Genomic DNA, 17,210 nt, shown 5'->3' with positions numbered 1-17,210 from the left:
AAGGTCCCAAATCCTTGATGCGAAAGCGAACATTGAGGAAGTCTTTGAGTGACTGGATAGCTTTAGGATCATCCCCTGTAATCACAATATCATCTACATAGATCAATAGTGCAGTAAATGAATTATTTTGAGACCTTGTGAATAAGGAGTAATCGGCTAGGGACTGAACAAAACCAGCTGCACGTAGGGCTGTAGTAAACTTTGCAAACCAATTACGAGAGGCTTGTTTCAGACCGTACAGAGATTTGTGTAGCCGACATACCAAATTCTCCCCCTGTCGGCTAAAACCGGGCGGGAGAGTCATGTAAACCTCCTCATCCAAATCGCCATGGAGGAAGGCGTTTTGAACGTCGAGCTGACGTAAGGGCCAATTACGGACGGCGGCAAGAGCAAGAAGATAGCGGAATGTAACCAGCTTGGCAGTGGGAGAAAAAGTCTCGGTATAGTCAAGCCCCTCCTGTTGAGTGTAGCCTTTGGCTACAAGTCGCGCCTTGTAGCGTTCGACAGAGCCGTTAGAGTGGTACTTCACCTTGTAGACCCATTTGCAGCCAATGGGATGCTTTCCTGCAGGTAAAGAGGTAAGAGACCATGTGTGATTTTGCTCAAGTGCCTGGAGTTCCTTTGCCATGGCATCGCACCAAAAAGGGTCAGTGGAAGCCTGGGCATAAGTAGTGGGCTCTATGATTTTGGAGATGGCTGCAACAAAAGTGCGGTGAGTAGAAGACAAGTGATCATAAGTGAGAAAATGGGACAATGGATACCTGGAACCCTTACCCGATGTGGAGGAAGAAGAAGACTGGGCAGGGGTAGGCAGCATGGTAGCATTGCAGTGAAAGTCGCGTAGAAGGATGGAAGGTTGAGGAATACGGTGAGAGCGACGAAGAGGAGGTGGAGAAGGAGGAGAGGGCGGCAATGAGGTAGGAGGAGATGGCATAGTGGGACTATTTTGATCTTGAGGCATGGTAGGGGAGGATGGTGAAGGAAGTGTGGTGTCGTGAGGGGATTGAGAAAAAGAAGGGTCGGTGAGGTCACCTGGGGTGGTGTGTGGGGTATCTAGAGGAGGTGGAATAGGTGGGTCAGAAAGTGGTGTGGGTATGGGCGGGTCATGATTGGCAGAAAGTGGAGTGGGCCAGGACATAGGCATATGAGGGACCGTATGTGGGCTTGAAGTGGAAGGAGACGTAGGGAGGATGGGGATGGTGGTTGTGTGTGGAGCAGCAAAAGGAAAAATATTTTCATGAAAAATAACATCGCGGCTGCTAAAGAATTTGTGAGTGTCAAGATCATAAAGACGATACGCCTTTTGCCCAAAAGGATAGCCAACGAAGATGCATTTTCGAGCTCGTGGGTCAAATTTATTGGTGGGTTGAAGGTTAGTGGCGTAACATAGACAACCAAAGACGCGAAGGTGATGATATGGTGGTGGATGGCCAAAGAGGAGTTCGTAAGGGGTTTTATCGGTCAAAATGGCGGTGGGTAAGCGGTTAATGAGGTAGGCTGCGGTGAGAACACACTCCCCCCAAAATTTGGAAGGGAGGTGTGCATGAAAGCGAAGGGCACGAGCCATTTCTAAGAGATGTCGGTGTTTTCGTTCAACAACACCATTTTGCTGGGGTGGGTAAGTACAAGTGTGTTGATAGAGAACACCAAGATCTGCAAAGAAAGTTTGAAGCGAGGAAAACTCTCCTCCACTGTCCACACGGATAGCTTTGATTTGTTTATTAAATTGTGTGGACACAAAGGAAAAAAAAGATTTTAGCAGATTTTGTGTTTCAGATTTCAGTTTCATCAAATAAATCCATGTGGTACGAGAGAAATCATCAACAATAGTTAAAAAATATCGGGCACCAGAATGAGAGGCAATCTTATGTGGACCCCAGATGTCACAGCGAATTAAATCGAAAGGTGCAATACTTTTTATTGAACTGGAAGGAAAAGGTAGCCTAGTCTGTTTGGCCAAAGGACAAAAATCACAAACATGCGTAGGAAGTGAAATATCAGAAAAATGTTTCGACAAAGAGCGAAGTTTGGCATTGGAAGGGTGTCCTAATCGGAGATGCCAGAGGTTGCGGGAAGCCGACACATGATATGTGGAGGAAGAATGGAGCTGCGGAGCAGGGCGTTGTGGATCAAAATAGTACAGGTTTCCATGCCTCTTACCCAACCCAATCATCTTCTTCGTGTGCAAGTCCTGTATATAACAAAAGGTGGGAAAAAAACAAACACAACAATTTAGTGATGCGGTAAGGCGAGGGACAGACAATAAATTAACATTGAAAGAAGGGACGCATAAGACATCTGTAAGACGAAAAATATCATCAAAGTTAACGGTGCCTATAGATGTGATAGGTGCTTTTTCCCCTATGGGTAATCCTACTGGTGGAAGATGTGTTGGTGAATTTTCGGTTAGGAGTGCTTGAGAATTGGTGATATGGTCTGTTGCACCACTATCTATAACCCAGGCATGCGATAAATAAGAATTAGTTTGGGAACTGAGGCAAAAAGGATAATTCAGACCTGCAAAATTCGCTTGGGATTGGGAAACTTCCTCCTTACCAACAGTACCAAGAATTTGCTAACATTGCTCGAGTGTGAGATGAGGAGCTATGGTCTGTAGGTGATGAATCTGTGCATCTGGACTTTGAACGTTATTCACGTTGGTATATTGTCGGTTGCTTCCATGAGATGGGCGGTTATGTGAAGAGTGACCGCTGTCATCGAGTTTGGGTACCACCTCCTTGCCGTGCCACTTGTGCCCTGGAGGAAAACCTTTGAGAAAAAAACAAGTATCGATTGTATGAGTTTTACTATTGCAATAAGTGCATTGTTTCGGTTCTCTAGGATTTCCACGAGGTTGAAAGGATGGGCTGATGTTGGATGACGAAGGCCGCTGTTGAAAGCCTTGCTTGCTGGTATTGCCTTTCTTAGTGTGTATACTGAGCATTGCCATGCTCTCGTTGTTGGCTGTGTTGTTGTGGGTGGAAGCAACTTGCCGCTGCTTCTCTTCTTGCAAAAGGAGGTTGTATGCCTTACGGGCAGTGGGCAAAGGTTGCATAAGCAATATCTGTCCTCTAATGGCTGCATAGGATTCATGGAGCCCCATCAGAAGTTGCATTAAATGTTGCTCCTCCTCTCGCGCTGCAATGGATTTCAAAACCCCACAAGTGCAGGGTTCCATGTTGTTGTAGGATGACAGTTCATCCCAATACCCCTTGAGTTTCGAATAGTACGTGGATAAGGGCATTTGATCTTGTGTAAGAGTAGCTATTTCCTTGTGAATCTGGAAAACCCTAGGTGCGAATCTCTCTTCAAGGTCTGTCCAAATTTCGTGGGCTGAGTCGGTGTAGATCACACTATTCGCAAGATCTGGTTCCAATGAGTTCAAGATCCAAGATAAGACCATGTCGTTACAACGCCGCCACCTATCAAATTCTGGCTTCGCTTTCAACGGCTTCTTGATTGAACCATCGAGGAAGCCTGTCTTATTCTTCGCGCTCAAGGCTAGTCGAAACTGGCGGCTCTAAGTGCTATAGTTATCTCCGAATAATGGCTTGCTGACCAAGACCATTCCAGGATGATCAGATTGGTGAATATAATATGGGTGATCAAGGTTTGAAAATTCCCCATCTGTGGAGGATTTCGAGTTGTCGTCGTCTTTGGCCATGGTAGGCTATAAGGTGGTGAGCGGAAGTATAGAGACCGTCTGAAGCTCTGTTACCATGTAAAATCTGGTATAAGGAATTCTATATTCCGTTGTTATTACATACAATATGTGCAGGTACATATATAGGGATTGATACAACAATATAGATCCCACAATTATGCAGTTAGCCAAACTAGGACCCTAAACACCAGGCCACCCTATCTCTAAACTAGGAAAGAATCAATTACAATATTCCCAAATATCAATTGGAATAAACCCATATCTGGGAGCGGATCCGCTGTCCCCAAATTGGTGTCCCCTCCATGTCCCCTCTCTAATTTGCTGACACGTGTCAACTAACATAACAGGGAGTTAACTCTGTTAACTTTTTTATTTGACAATTTTAACAATTAAAAAAAATTAAAAGCTGCCCAAATAACCCAGCAGCTAACGACTTCCTTGCTAAACCCAGCGAGCGTCTGTCTTCTCTTCTCCAATTGCAGCCAACCCAGCAGCCAGCGAGTGTCGTCTTCCTTGCAAAACCCAGCCATACCCTCTCTCCTCCCTCAGAATCTCTGCATCTTCTCCACCATCAACTCTCAAACACTTGCAAAACCCAATTCTCCTCCCTCCTAATCTCTGTTTGGAAATTGCAGCACCATTTTTCTCAAACCTTCAACTTCATTTGCATTGCACCAGCAGTCCAGTCCCCTTGTCGACGTTCTACCTCCATAGGCCGACTCCACTATTTCCTTCATTGGCCAGTCTAAGAAGCTTGGCGTCACCTGTAAGTTGTGCTAAATTAATTTGATTAGGCATGACTGAAATTTTGGGGTTTTTCATGTGTTTGGCTATCTTCGAAGAATTTGTGAATTAAATGGTTAATTGGAGTTGAATCTACTGCTGTTATGACATAGAGATTTAGTTATTTGGAGTTTAACGATATTCACGAGGTGATGGTTTTGCTCTGTCACCAACAACCTTCAAGAGGCAGAGGACCCATCACCTTGGATGGTTTTCTCATGCTTTTTCACAGCTTCCCATACCAACAAGCTTTGATCGTCAAAAACACCAGTTTAATGACTCTGCCTCTTCTTCCAGAATGACTAGCTTAGGTGTTGTGGAATTTTGGAGGTTGTCAGGATAACAGGATCTGGATATCCTACTAGAATGACACATCAAGAGTTTGCAGGAATGTTTGTATAATAGGTTCAGTTGTATCAGTGTTTTTGGGTCTGAAGAAGTTGGATGCACTGAAAAATCTCAATCTGCAAGGGAATCCTATTGTTGAAAAGGATAAATTAGCAAAGAAGGTATTGGTTACTGTCCTAGCCTTTTTCTTGTTTGGATCTCTATCTTGACTCCAGTTTTACCCTTGTTAAAAATTCTTATAGAAACAATGTTACTGTAGGTTAAAAGAATATTGCCGAACCTGCACGTATTCAATGCAAGACCAATAGATAAATACACCAAGAATGAAAAGGGTGTTGGAGTTGATGAAGTTGATGATTCTTCACTTAATGCTGCTAACAAGCAAGAAAGTCAAACAGAAAAGCGAAAAGATAGAGACTTAAAACATCTTATGATGGCTGGAACTAAGGGTGGTATTGTTAAGCCTGGAAACTCTAGTGATTCTGATACGAAGAAATTGAAACCGAAAAAGCAGAAACCAGATGGCAATGTCTCAAACCACGAAGTTTTGGTCTAGGGGGATGAAAAAAGTGATCATGTCAAGAAAAAGAGCTACAAACATCAGGTGTTAAATGAAAATGATCCTAGTAATCTTCAAAAGTCTGGAGATTTGGAGAAGGAATCACAGAAAAAGAAGCAGAAAAAGAATCCACTCCATACAGTAGATAATACCAAGGTTGGGAAAAAACTAGAGAAAGCAAAGGTGAAACAACAAGGTGAACTTGTCAAGTATGATTTTTCCCACTTAAAAGATGCAAACAAAATGGCTGAAAATGAAACATTGGCTTGGCTGCTATATTTTGGCTTGGTGGTTGTGGATTCATGGTTTAAATGTTTAGTACGCATTGTGATCAAGGAGGGTTTTGGACTGCAGAGGTAATGTTGAACTTCATGCTCAACAATTGTGGTAAAACCAACCAAGAAATACTGTTATGATATTATACCATCAAGTGCAAAATGGAAATGTACTTAAATTGTTCAATTCAGGCCCATTTTTAGTTTTATGAGGAAACCCTTTGTTTGAAGGATTGACAAAATATTCCAATAATATATGACATCAAATGCCTATTAAAATTGTCATACATATGAAGTCTTTAACAATACAAAAGGTAAATACACGCTTGTTCCAAATGTCATAACAAAACATTCTTAAATGAAACTTTGAGTCAAAAAGAAGGAAAAATTCTTCAACATTCTTCTCATTCAACATCTTGGATGTCCATATCATGTGTCTTGGCACTGCATGTCAATTCAGAGCTCAGCAAGTCTAGTCCTTCAGAGCTCAGTAAGCTTAATTCTTCTTCTTGTGGTAATTCTGCCTGCATATATATGTATACAATGAAATAAGTTAGTACTCACTCACAAGAAAACAAAAGGTAGTAACCAATTACAAGGAATTACCTGAATAAATTCATCATGCTAGTTGGACCTTGTTGATAGTTGCTCGAAGTATTGTGGGTTCTTATGTAGTATTGCTGTGAAATATCCATTGTTGCTTGAGATTGGGTTGGCATGTGAATAGTCTCATTGTGAGAATCAGGTTCCTAACATTATTTCAAAACCATAACTTTTAAAATGAGTTAAAATAAAACAAATATTAACAATCATAACTTTTAAATAATAAAAAATATATATTAAAATACTTGTTCCAATAGAGCACATTCTTCTTTATTTCGAGGCTTTTTCTTCTTTGTGAGCTTTTCCAAAGCATTCTTTGGCTTTTTAGAATTGCCAACAACTTTGGTCTTAGTTTTGATTCCTCTAACTTTAATGATATCATCGTCAATACAAATATACTCATTAAGCTTAGATGCACTAGTAGTTGTTGAGATCACCTGAGTTGGTTCTTGACTTGCTTTCGTCTTCAAACACGCATCCACATCTCCCAACGTATTGTTAAGTCCTAATATAGCAATTTCATATGCATCTTTTGACTCTGATGCTCGTGTTGCTAACTGAGTATGCAACCGACATAATTCTCTGTAACGCCTGACAATTTCTACTTTTGAGTCATTTTCACTAGAGACATTGCCAGTAGCTTTTGCACTCTTAGCCTTAATATTTTTGGTCCATCTCTTCAAGATGTATTGAGCTGGAATACTTTTAATATTTCTTGTAGAGAGGACTTTCAAGGCATGCGCACACAAGATTCCTGCAAACTCATACTTCTTACAACTACATAAAACTGTATTATCTATTGAGTCAAATGTGACTGTGTGGTGCCAATACTTCTTATGAGGGATAACTTCATATTGCTTATGCTTCCAATCTCACCATTGAATTTCAAGACACAATCATGAGCTTTACACAACTCATCTTGAAATAACTTAAACACTTCTGGTGTATATATATTTGATGCGTGCTTTAATATTTCCACTGGAAATGACAATGCAGGTGAACTTTGACTTGCTCTAAATTCAGCTTTCAACAGCTTTCAACTCTTGATAACGACGATCTTCAACTAACCTCTGAAAATGTTGAAAAAGTCGTAGCAAATCATATTTGTAACTAACATACTTCTTTAAAGCACTATTCATGCTTTCACTGCGTTGGGTAGTAGTAATATCATCACAAAAAGTTTGTCGCCCATAAACTAATGCCCATTGCTCCTTTATATTAAACAATCGCCTCAACCAATCATCATCCTTGAGATTATATTTTTCAAGCATGTTATTCCAAGCGTTTATAAAATCATCTTCATCTTCATAATCATATATGCATCTACCAAAGTCTTTGGTAAAACTTTTGAACTTCTCAAAAGCATTGCTAAGATGCTTGGCTGCGTTTTGGTATATGTGCCAAATGCACAAATGGTGACATGTTTCTGGCCACTCTGAAAGCAATGCTTTAGCCATTGCTGCATCTTGGTCTGTCAGAATACTTATTGGTTTTTTTCCAGACATAGCCTTGACAAAAGTATCAAATAACCAAATAAATGTGTCAGCTGTTTCAGCATACAATAATGCAGCACCGAATACAATAGTTTGCCTATGATTGTTGACACCAACAAACATTGCAAAAGGTCTTTCGTCCTTATTTTTTCTATAGGTCGTATCAAAGCATACCACATCACCAAAATAATCATAATCCACCATCATCCTTGCATCAGCCCAAAAGATATTAGTAATCATATCATCTTCATCCACTTGTATAGCATAAAAGAAATTGGGATCACTCAATTGCATTTGTTGTAAAATTCTAACAGGCCCCCTGTATCTCCTACCCTCATTTCTCTTGTACGCTTTGAACGTAAATAATTTTTATAATCTACAAGAATGAATCCAAGATTTTGACGTCCACCGGCTTGTCTACTCAGAAGTTCTAGAGTTGTTTTTGGAGCAATCCCTGAACTATCAGCCATATCAGCTTCAACTATTTGTGCAAGAGACATGTTCCTATGTGACCTAAAAAAATGGGTCTTACAAGGACTAGAAGTAACATACGTATGCTCAGGCACAAACTCAGTAACACAATAGTTATCATTTAGCCGACAACTAATTTTCATCCTTGCTAGACATCCAAATCTTGTCTCAGCACGATGAGATTTCACACTGCCATCACACTTATTCTTTTCACGCTTACCTTCAGCAGAGCAAACAAAAAGTCTGTCTCTCAACTTCCCACATTTCTCTTTATGAAATTTACTTAGTCTAATACTAAAACCAACACCATATGCATAAGCATTGTAAAATTTAAAGGCTTCTTCTTCTGTCTCAAACTCCATGCCTATTACAGGAATTAGTTTTTTCTGCATGTTAGAATGAATCAACTCTATGTTTTCGTTACCTTGTGTAGTTTCTGATAACTTTTCTTCATTACTTTCACTGTCTGCAAAAGCATTGAAGTCCACACCTGTTTCAAAAATTAGCTTCGGACTTGCTTGAGTTCCATCATCGTCTCTGTAATTATTTTCCCCGTTCATGTCCTTGAGAAAATTGGCAACACGTAATTTATAAGATTTAAATTTCTATATATAAAACAATAATCATAAAATAACAATTAATTTAATCAAGACAGGGATTGATTACTAAATATGATTGGGTTTGATTCCTATGAAATCAAAAGGTTGATTCCTATGGCTGGGATTGATTACTATAACAATTAATTTAATCGAGATAGGAAAGGAATTGATTCCTATGACTGGGATTGTTCAAAAGGTTGATTACTATGAATATGATATCAAACATATCATGAAGATAAAACCTAACAAAGAAAATTGAACAAATATTATATAAGTTTCCAATACACAGGGCTTTGCTCACCTCCATCCATGCTTCAACAAAAGGTATAATCGATTGGTTTAATGGTGCTGCAATTTCTAAACAGAGATTAGGAGGGAGGAGAGTGGGTATGGCTAGGTTTTGCAAGGAAGACAACGCTCGCTGGCTGCAATTGGAGAAGAGGAGAAGACGACGCTCGCTGGCTGCTGGGTTGGCTGCAATTGGAGAAGAGAAGACAGATGCTCGCTGGGTTTAGCAAGGAAGTCGTTGGCTGCTGGGTACGACGCTCGCTGGCTGCAATTGGAGAAGAGAAGGCAGACGCTCGCTGGGTTTAGCAAGGAAGTCGTTGGCTGCTGGGTTATTTGGGCAGCTTTTAATTTTTTTTAATTGTTAAAATTGTCAAATAAAAAACTTAACAGAGTTAACTCCCTGTTATGTTAGTTGACATGTGTCAGCAAATTAGAGAGGGGACATGGAGGGGACACCAATTTGGGGACAGCGGATCCGCTCCCCCCATATCTCAACACTATGGGACAAATATTAAGGGCAATGGGTTGAATGAAGGTGTTCGTCCTATGGTGTTAAGTGTTATTCCGTTGTCTCGCTCACATCGTTGACTTTCATGTTCGGGTAGCTAAGTTCCTAGTTATACAACAAGTAACTTGTTACAATGTATAGTACAGACGAACTCCAACTCGACTCGAGGTGAGCCCATTCCTACCAATAGTAGCTTCTATGCCCCGAAATTGTGCAACATAAAATTTCGGAGTTGAGGCGTGCAATGGCCCATTGCTAAACCCTAGTACAAGTCCAACATCATAAGCTTTTAGATCAAATAAAAGCTCATTATCGCATTGAGTCGGTACAATTTGCTCCGTATTTTTACGTGGATGGCGATGATCGGGTCATGTATCCCACTTAGTTAAAAATTTTAGTTTCCAGAACTTCAAAATTTTTGCTGGAGCCGAGCTCTTTCCGACCAATAGTAGCTTTCGATGCCCCAAAATTGCGCATTAAGTCAACATTATAGCTTATAATTTACACTTGAATACGTTAAGTTAAAAGTTAATTAATTGAAAAACAAGGATGTAAAAAGAGAAAAGGAAGAAGTAAGTAGTCGTTCGAGTGTGGGCCTTCTGGTGGGAGGCTACAAGTGAGAGAGTAGAGTAGCAGAAATAGAGTAACCCAAAAACAGCCTTTTTTGCCGATATTAGCAAAAACCCATAATAACTCTCTCTCTCTTCTCTTTGCTTGTTTTGGGTGTGAGATTGCTATTTCCGGCAATCTAACCACCCACCCACCAAACAATAAAACAGAAGACACTCAAATGGTTTCTTCTGTTTGAAGAGAGAAGTCTCCTGAATAAAGAAAACACCCTTCACCTATAATACTACCATCAACATATATTTCTCCATATATCAAGGGAGATTGCTCTTGATAGAAGCAATCTCATATTCTTTCCTAAACGCAGACCACTGTATTTATTCTAGAGATATTGACTTACTGTTATTAGCTTTGTATAAAGTCAACTCTTGTAATTATAAATTTGTGATGAATACAGAACAAACCTCAACGAGGTCATTCTTCAATCCAGTCTTCCTCTCAATCCTATCTCATTTTCTACATGGTATCAGAGACCCATAGGGGCTAGCGCTCAATTGACAGGACCTGCCTCGAATTCATCGGAATCCATGACGAACCCTGTGGTTTTTCCGACATCCAACTGATGCCGGGCCCACTTACTAATTTCAAACATTCTTTTCCCCTAAAACAAAGGACAAGAGAGCCAAGGCTTCTACTGAAATTTCGGCAGTCTTTCATGAAAAACGGACTTTACCAAAATTTTCAACTTGTCAAAAACAATAGAAAAAGAATACCAACTACCAGCAAACACAAAGCAACAACACACAAATTACAAAATAGGCCTCTGGCCTTAACTTCAACCCTACACGGGCAATGTCAGAGCAGTCAAAGAATCTCTAGTTAAACAACCAAAGTAAAGGTTTCAAGAAATGGACAAGTGTCCTACAATTAAGCCGAGGCACGAGAGGAGGAAGGCTCAGTCTGATTGCTCGGTTCGCATCAACTACAGCCTGAGTGCGCAAAACAAAAAAATCGTCAGTGGATAAAAACAAAGTTTCAACATACTGACCCCACCGTTTTGTAAAACGGTGTCAAAGCATGAAATTAAAACCATTACTTACACTCGCAAGCTGTTCTAAAGATTCAGACCAAATTCAAACATTAATCCAAAAAGGGTTTCAGACTCGTCACAACCACAAACACATTTAAACCACAACCATTCAGTAAATCTGGAATGCAAACAAGCATTTAATCTCACCTAAGTTTCAATCGGGCTTCAGGCCCACTGACAATAATCAAAACCAAACTCAACAAAAGCAATAGTTTAAAATGCAGCTGCACCTAGGTGAAATCTTAGGTTGCCTACGTACCCCTTGGTGAGGGATTAAGCCACATGTAGTTCTTATGACCAAAAAGAATCACAATTCAGAAACATACATATATTGCCCAAGTAAAGCTCACAATTAAATTTAAATTCATTCTCAACTTCAATTTTGACAAGGCACACACTGACACTTTATAAGTTCCTTTCCTTTTATTAGTTCTTTCCCGCAACCATACCCTATCCAAGGCATATGCTGCCGAACAATACTTTCCAGATGGAGCTACAAGTGCCATATCCACTTGCTTGGATAATCAATAGCTTTTGGTATTCACAACTTCAAATCAAAGACAAATTCAACCAATTACATTATGACACAAAATAATACCAATCGTAGTTTTCAACGTAAAAGAGCTCAAAACCCAAATCAGTTCTCACTTTCCAAACTATAAATCAAACGTTCATACCTGTGCAAAATACTCACGAAGCACAAGTTCAAGAATCTCAACCCAACAACGAATTCACACACACACACACACACATTTATATATATATATATATTTATAATACACACCTCATACCATCATCATGTACCAGGGGAAAACAATCCAATCGGGGGATTGTTTGACTAGACCACATGGAAGATTCCTGAATAACCATGTGGCTAGGGAACGAGCCGTCCAACCAGGGGACTACTGCTCTACAACACACACGACGGGAAATCCAACGCCACATGTGGTCAATCTAAGTCATATGCGCCCAGATTGTCTGTCAAGGCCTATGGCACACCCGACCAAAGGTGCCCAGATCTTTACCACACGCCCGAAAATCCAACGCCACGTGCGGTAAAGTGATAGTAATTAAGTGAGCCCACACGCCATAAAATCCAACGCCACGTGTGGGTTACATAACCAGGGAAGGTACATCATGTACCGGAGGAAAACAATCCAACACGGGGATTGTTTGACTAGCCCGCATGGTTTCAACTTTCTACCCTGCTTCTAGGGATGAGCTGTCCAATCGGGGGACTGCCGCTCTACAGCACACACGCTGAAAAATCCAACGCCACGTGTGGGCAAATCAAACCATGTCCTACGCGCGCAGACTACCTCACTAAGGGCTTATGGCACACTAGACCAAAGGTGCTCGGACCTTTATCACACGGCAGAAAATCCAACGCCACACGTGATAAAGTAATAGTAACCAGTATCCAAGTGACCCCACACGCCGAAAAATCCAACGCCAAGTGTGGGTAAAGTAACCAATATCAAATGTGTCCGGATTCTTTACCACACGTTGGAAAATCTAACGCCACGTGTGGTAAAGTAACCAGTAATCAGTTTCCAAGGGAGCCCACACGCTGGAAACTTTGGGGTATGAAAAATATACCCCAAAAAAAGCTACGTGCTCCTTACGACAATGTCTTCGATATTAGAGTTCTAAAAATCATAATTCAACATATTTATTCATGGTAACCATTGGATCAAAGAAACAAAAGTGTGATGTTATAAAACATTAAGTATGGTTTTGGTTTGTTTATAAACAAATTAATGTTACAAAACTTTAGTTTGTATTACTTTTTTGTTTACCTTAAAACATTCAAAAAATAAAAATAAAAATTAGAAGAAAAAAACTTGGCGCTATGCGAGCAGAACACCCATTCCGAAACCTTAACGATGTACCAATCTTCCAAAGCTATGTTGTTCTCTTCAATTTATTATTAATTTTCTATGCTATAACTTCCAATATTTATAATAAATACATAGCAATCCATATAAACATTGGGTGAATTATTATTGAAGTATTATGGCCATATTGGCCCATTAGCGAACCTGGTTTGGAATAAAGAATCACTTTTAATTATACACAGGATAAAATTTTGGTGTATATTTCAAATATTTAATTAAAAATATTTTGAATTTGTAAACTAATGGAATGACAAATAATAAAGAGCTATTAATGGCTCATTCACTTGAGTGTTTTTTTTTTTTTTTGAGAACCTTTCCTATTGAGAGGGGCGATAGCATACTAAACTCACACACACTACACGGATGCTAGGACTCGAACCCAGGACTTTGCATGAATGAGTAAATACTCCAAACCACTACACTAGTGAGTCCTTTGCCACTTGAGTTTATTTTATCTTTAAAAAAAACTCCATAAAGTGGTATTTATTTATAACACATTAACAAATACCCAGTATAGTTTTTAATTCTATATGAATTAACCGATCATTTATTAATTTAATAATATATTTAGAAATTAGTAAAGAAAGCATCTTTCAGGAAAAAACAGAGAGAGAGAGAGAGAGAGAGTAAAGAACGTATCATTGTCGAAAGTGAAAGTGAAAGAAGAAGAATTATGTACATTAAAAAAAAAAAAAAAAAGGAGCATTCAACACCCCCAGCCCTTCCCAACCTTCTTATCTCCCAGACAGCTTTACTTTCACTCCTCACCTCGCCACAACCACCCATCCGGGCCATCCCCAACCCAGTGCCCTAACCCTAATCTTATTAGTACACCCACCCCACATTGAATCACATGATGCTTTTGCTCTTACTTCTTATGCCTTCAGAGATCTTTAGAGAGCTTCAGAGACCTAAACGATGTCGTCCTCCACTTCCCTAGATTGCCACCTCTTCGAGCCTCCCAAATTCCCCTGCCTCTTCTCGACCGTGGCAGCCCTGCGTACGAGTACTTTCTCTACTTCGCTGCTTGTCTTCCAAAATCACAGGAAATTATAACAAACACCTTCCAAGCACTCGAGCCATCTGCAATCAAAGCCATAAGCGAAGGTTCTTGCGTTCCAAATCATCAAACCCCACCAATATTCCACATTCGGCCGCTGAATTTAAATGCTAAATATCGAGCTTCTAGTGCATGTGAAGACAGGTAAACTTCAACCAAGTGTTTGATGTGGTTGGATGAGCAATCGAGCCAGAGCGTCGTCTTCTTGTGCTTCGGGAGAAGAGGAATGTTCTTCGAAGTATAATTAAGCGAGATTGCCATGGGTTTGGAGAGAAGCAAACAGAGATTTTTATGGGTCATGAGAAGCCCTCCGGGTTCGAGCTCAGTAGAACCGGATTCGGAGATTCTGCTACCCAAAGAGTTCTTGGAGAGGACCAAAAACAGAGGCTTAGTAGTGAAGTCGTGGGCTCCACAGGCTGCTATTTCGCATCATGGATGTGTAGGTGGGTTTGTGACTCATTGTGGGTGGAACTCAGTGCTTGAAACAGTGACCTATGGGGTGCCAATGGCGGCATGGCCTTTGTATGCAGAGCAGGAGGTGAATGGTGTTGTTTTGGTGGAGGAGATGAAGCTGGGGATACCAGTTGAGTCAAAAGAAGGGTTTGTGAGTGCAGAGGAAGTGGAGAAGAAGGTGTCGCTGTTGATGGATGAGAAATTTCTTAGAGAACGAAGTCAAGCTATGAAAGCAATGGCTTTGGATGCTTGGAACAATGGTGGGTCTTCGTTCACTAGTTTTTCTAAGATGGTAACTTCTTGGAAGCAACAGTAGTGCCACGTTCTGTTTGATTAATTGACTATAGCACTTGTGTAATTTTCTGGTTTCATGTTACTCAAACTTATCAATAACTTTTCTTTTAAGGATAGGCGGGTTAGGCAAGTCGGTAAGGGTAGTGAGCCACCTTCACTCAAATTCGAGTCTTTCTTCTATAAATTAGATTAAGCAATAGCTCCTTTATCTTAGAACACCTGCAATAGCTCAATGGCAAGTAAGGGCGGTTACTATTTACATGAATAGTATCTGTCTTAGCAATTGTTTTTTTTTTTGGTTGCTTTTTCACCCATTGGCATGGCAAAAATCCCCGTAGGGGCTGGTCCCAGACCCTAACGGGGGGAGATTTCAAGGCCAAAGAATTCATCTTAGTCATTTTAGTCACATTCCAAAGAATTCAAATGAAGCTTTAGCAGATAATGGAGTATAACTTACCATGGCAAGAGGTGAGCGGGACGAGTGGACCATCTCTGACCTCACCTTTCCACTTGTTGTTGACCTCCAACATGTCAGTATGCCACACATGGTCCCTTTGACTGAAATTGTCGAACAACTTGGCCTTACACCCGAACCTGAGCATACTTCTTGTAGCGTCTCACCTCAAAGAAGTAGAAGAATTCCCGCACTGTCATCTCCAACTTGAAAGAGTGGCTTAGATTTTTTCAAAGCAGATGATCGCTCGGTAAACATTCAGAGTACATTGGCTCAGAGCACACTCCATGGCGCAGAACACCTCCTTGAAAAACTTCGACAACGAAAATATGAAGCCTAGTGAGAAGTAGAAGGGACAAAACATGGTAAATAGAGTGCTCGAATCGTTTGATCCACGCGAGGCACATAGAAAGTACAAGGGCTTCGCCAACTTGATATGCACGTTTTTCGGAATGGTAGAGTTGAAAGTGGCACGCCATGTTTCAAACTAGGCCCTAGTGGTGACATGGTGTAGACTTGCCACAAACCTCTCCTTGTATACTTTGGACCCACCCACAAGTACAAGGGCACTTGTGAGTTCCGTGTCACCACCAAGGCCCAGTTCAAAACATTGCGTGCCACTTTTGACTCTACCATTCTGAAGGACGTGCATGTCAAGTTGGTGAAGCCCTTGTTCATCGATGTGCCTTGCGTAGATCCAAACAATTCTAGAGCCCTAAGTATCATGTTTCATCCCCTCTAGTTCTCATTGGGCTTCACATTTTCATTGTCGAAGTTCCTCAAAAAGGTGTTCTGCACCATGGAGTGTGCTCTGAGCCATTGTACTCCGAATATTTACCAAACGATCATCTGCTTTGAAAATCTAAGCCACTTTTTCAAGTTCATATGACATTGCAGAATTCTTCTACTTCTTCGAGGTGAGTTACTATGAGAAGTATGCTCTGGTTTCACATGTTCAATGCCAAGTTGTTCGATAGTTTCAATTAAGGGGACCATGTGTGGCATACTGACGTGTTGGAGGTGAGCGGCAAGTGGAAAGGTGAGGCCGGAGATGGTTCGCTCATCCCGCTCACCTATTGCAATGGTAAGTTGTACTCTATTGATCTGCTAAAGCTTCATTTGAATTCTTTGAATGTGACTCAGATGACCAAGGTTCATCAAGCTCTGAACATCCCTGCTAGGTTCCGTGAGGGGCATTGGTTTTGCCCCATGCTGAAGATGTTGAAAGATGGAAACTATATGGCCCAGACCCGGATGATTTGCCTATTGAGTGGGAAGAGTCCTCAACCGAGCTCCCTCAGAAGAGGAAGGCTAGCAGTAGATCCATGAGAGATGAAGCTGCAATGTCACAATCAAGGAATGCGTCTCCACAGACAAATAAACCAAGATCTCATTCTGCCACAAACAAGTCTTCTTTGAGAGGGGTCCTATTTGCTGAGAAGGTTTCCATGGGAATTGTTCCTGCCGAATCAAGTGCCTCGTTGGCGCGAACATCAAGAAGGTCAATGGCATGCAGGAAGATAGGGATATTTTGCTCAAGTCTCCACCCAAACTGCTCAAAACCTGTGATCTGCCTATAAGGAGGTTATTGAGAAGCAGGGTTCGAGTAGTCTGCTCCAATCCGTTGATCAAACTGAGAAGACTGTACCATTGCCCATTAATCATAACTCGTCTTCCAAGCCACAAACAGTCAAGCGCGGAGCTGATTCAATATTGCAAGTTGCGGTCAAGAGGGCTAGAAAATTGTCGGCATTAGCAACAAGTCCTTCAGTTGCATGAACTGTTGGTCCTGGAGTTGGTTAT

General features: G+C 40.8%; 1 long non-coding RNA gene and 2 pseudogenes across 1 annotated transcript; 1 reads left to right on the top strand and 2 right to left on the bottom strand.

The window, feature by feature from the left end:
- Positions 1–5,832: 5,832 nt before the first annotated feature.
- LOC148294804 (uncharacterized) lies at positions 5,833–9,384 on the bottom strand. The gene is made up of 4 exons (XR_015835376.1): positions 9,097–9,384; positions 8,621–8,759; positions 6,236–6,378; positions 5,833–6,153 (listed from the first exon to the last, which is right to left on the bottom strand). It is a non-coding gene; the product is annotated as an uncharacterized LOC148294804 (long non-coding RNA).
- Positions 6,401–8,609, bottom strand: LOC110745015 (protein FAR1-RELATED SEQUENCE 5-like; annotated as a pseudogene).
- A 5,081-nt stretch (positions 9,385–14,465) lies between the features above and the next one.
- On the top strand, positions 14,466–16,736 carry LOC148294803 (UDP-glycosyltransferase 88A1 pseudogene; annotated as a pseudogene).
- The last annotated feature ends 474 nt before the right edge of the window (positions 16,737–17,210 follow it).

This window comes from Prunus avium, chromosome 4 (assembly GCF_965620075.1).
Source record: "Prunus avium chromosome 4, drPruAviu1.hap1.1, whole genome shotgun sequence".
Taxonomy (NCBI): domain Eukaryota; kingdom Viridiplantae; phylum Streptophyta; class Magnoliopsida; order Rosales; family Rosaceae; genus Prunus; species Prunus avium.
This window is presented reverse-complemented; position numbering and strand designations above follow the sequence as displayed.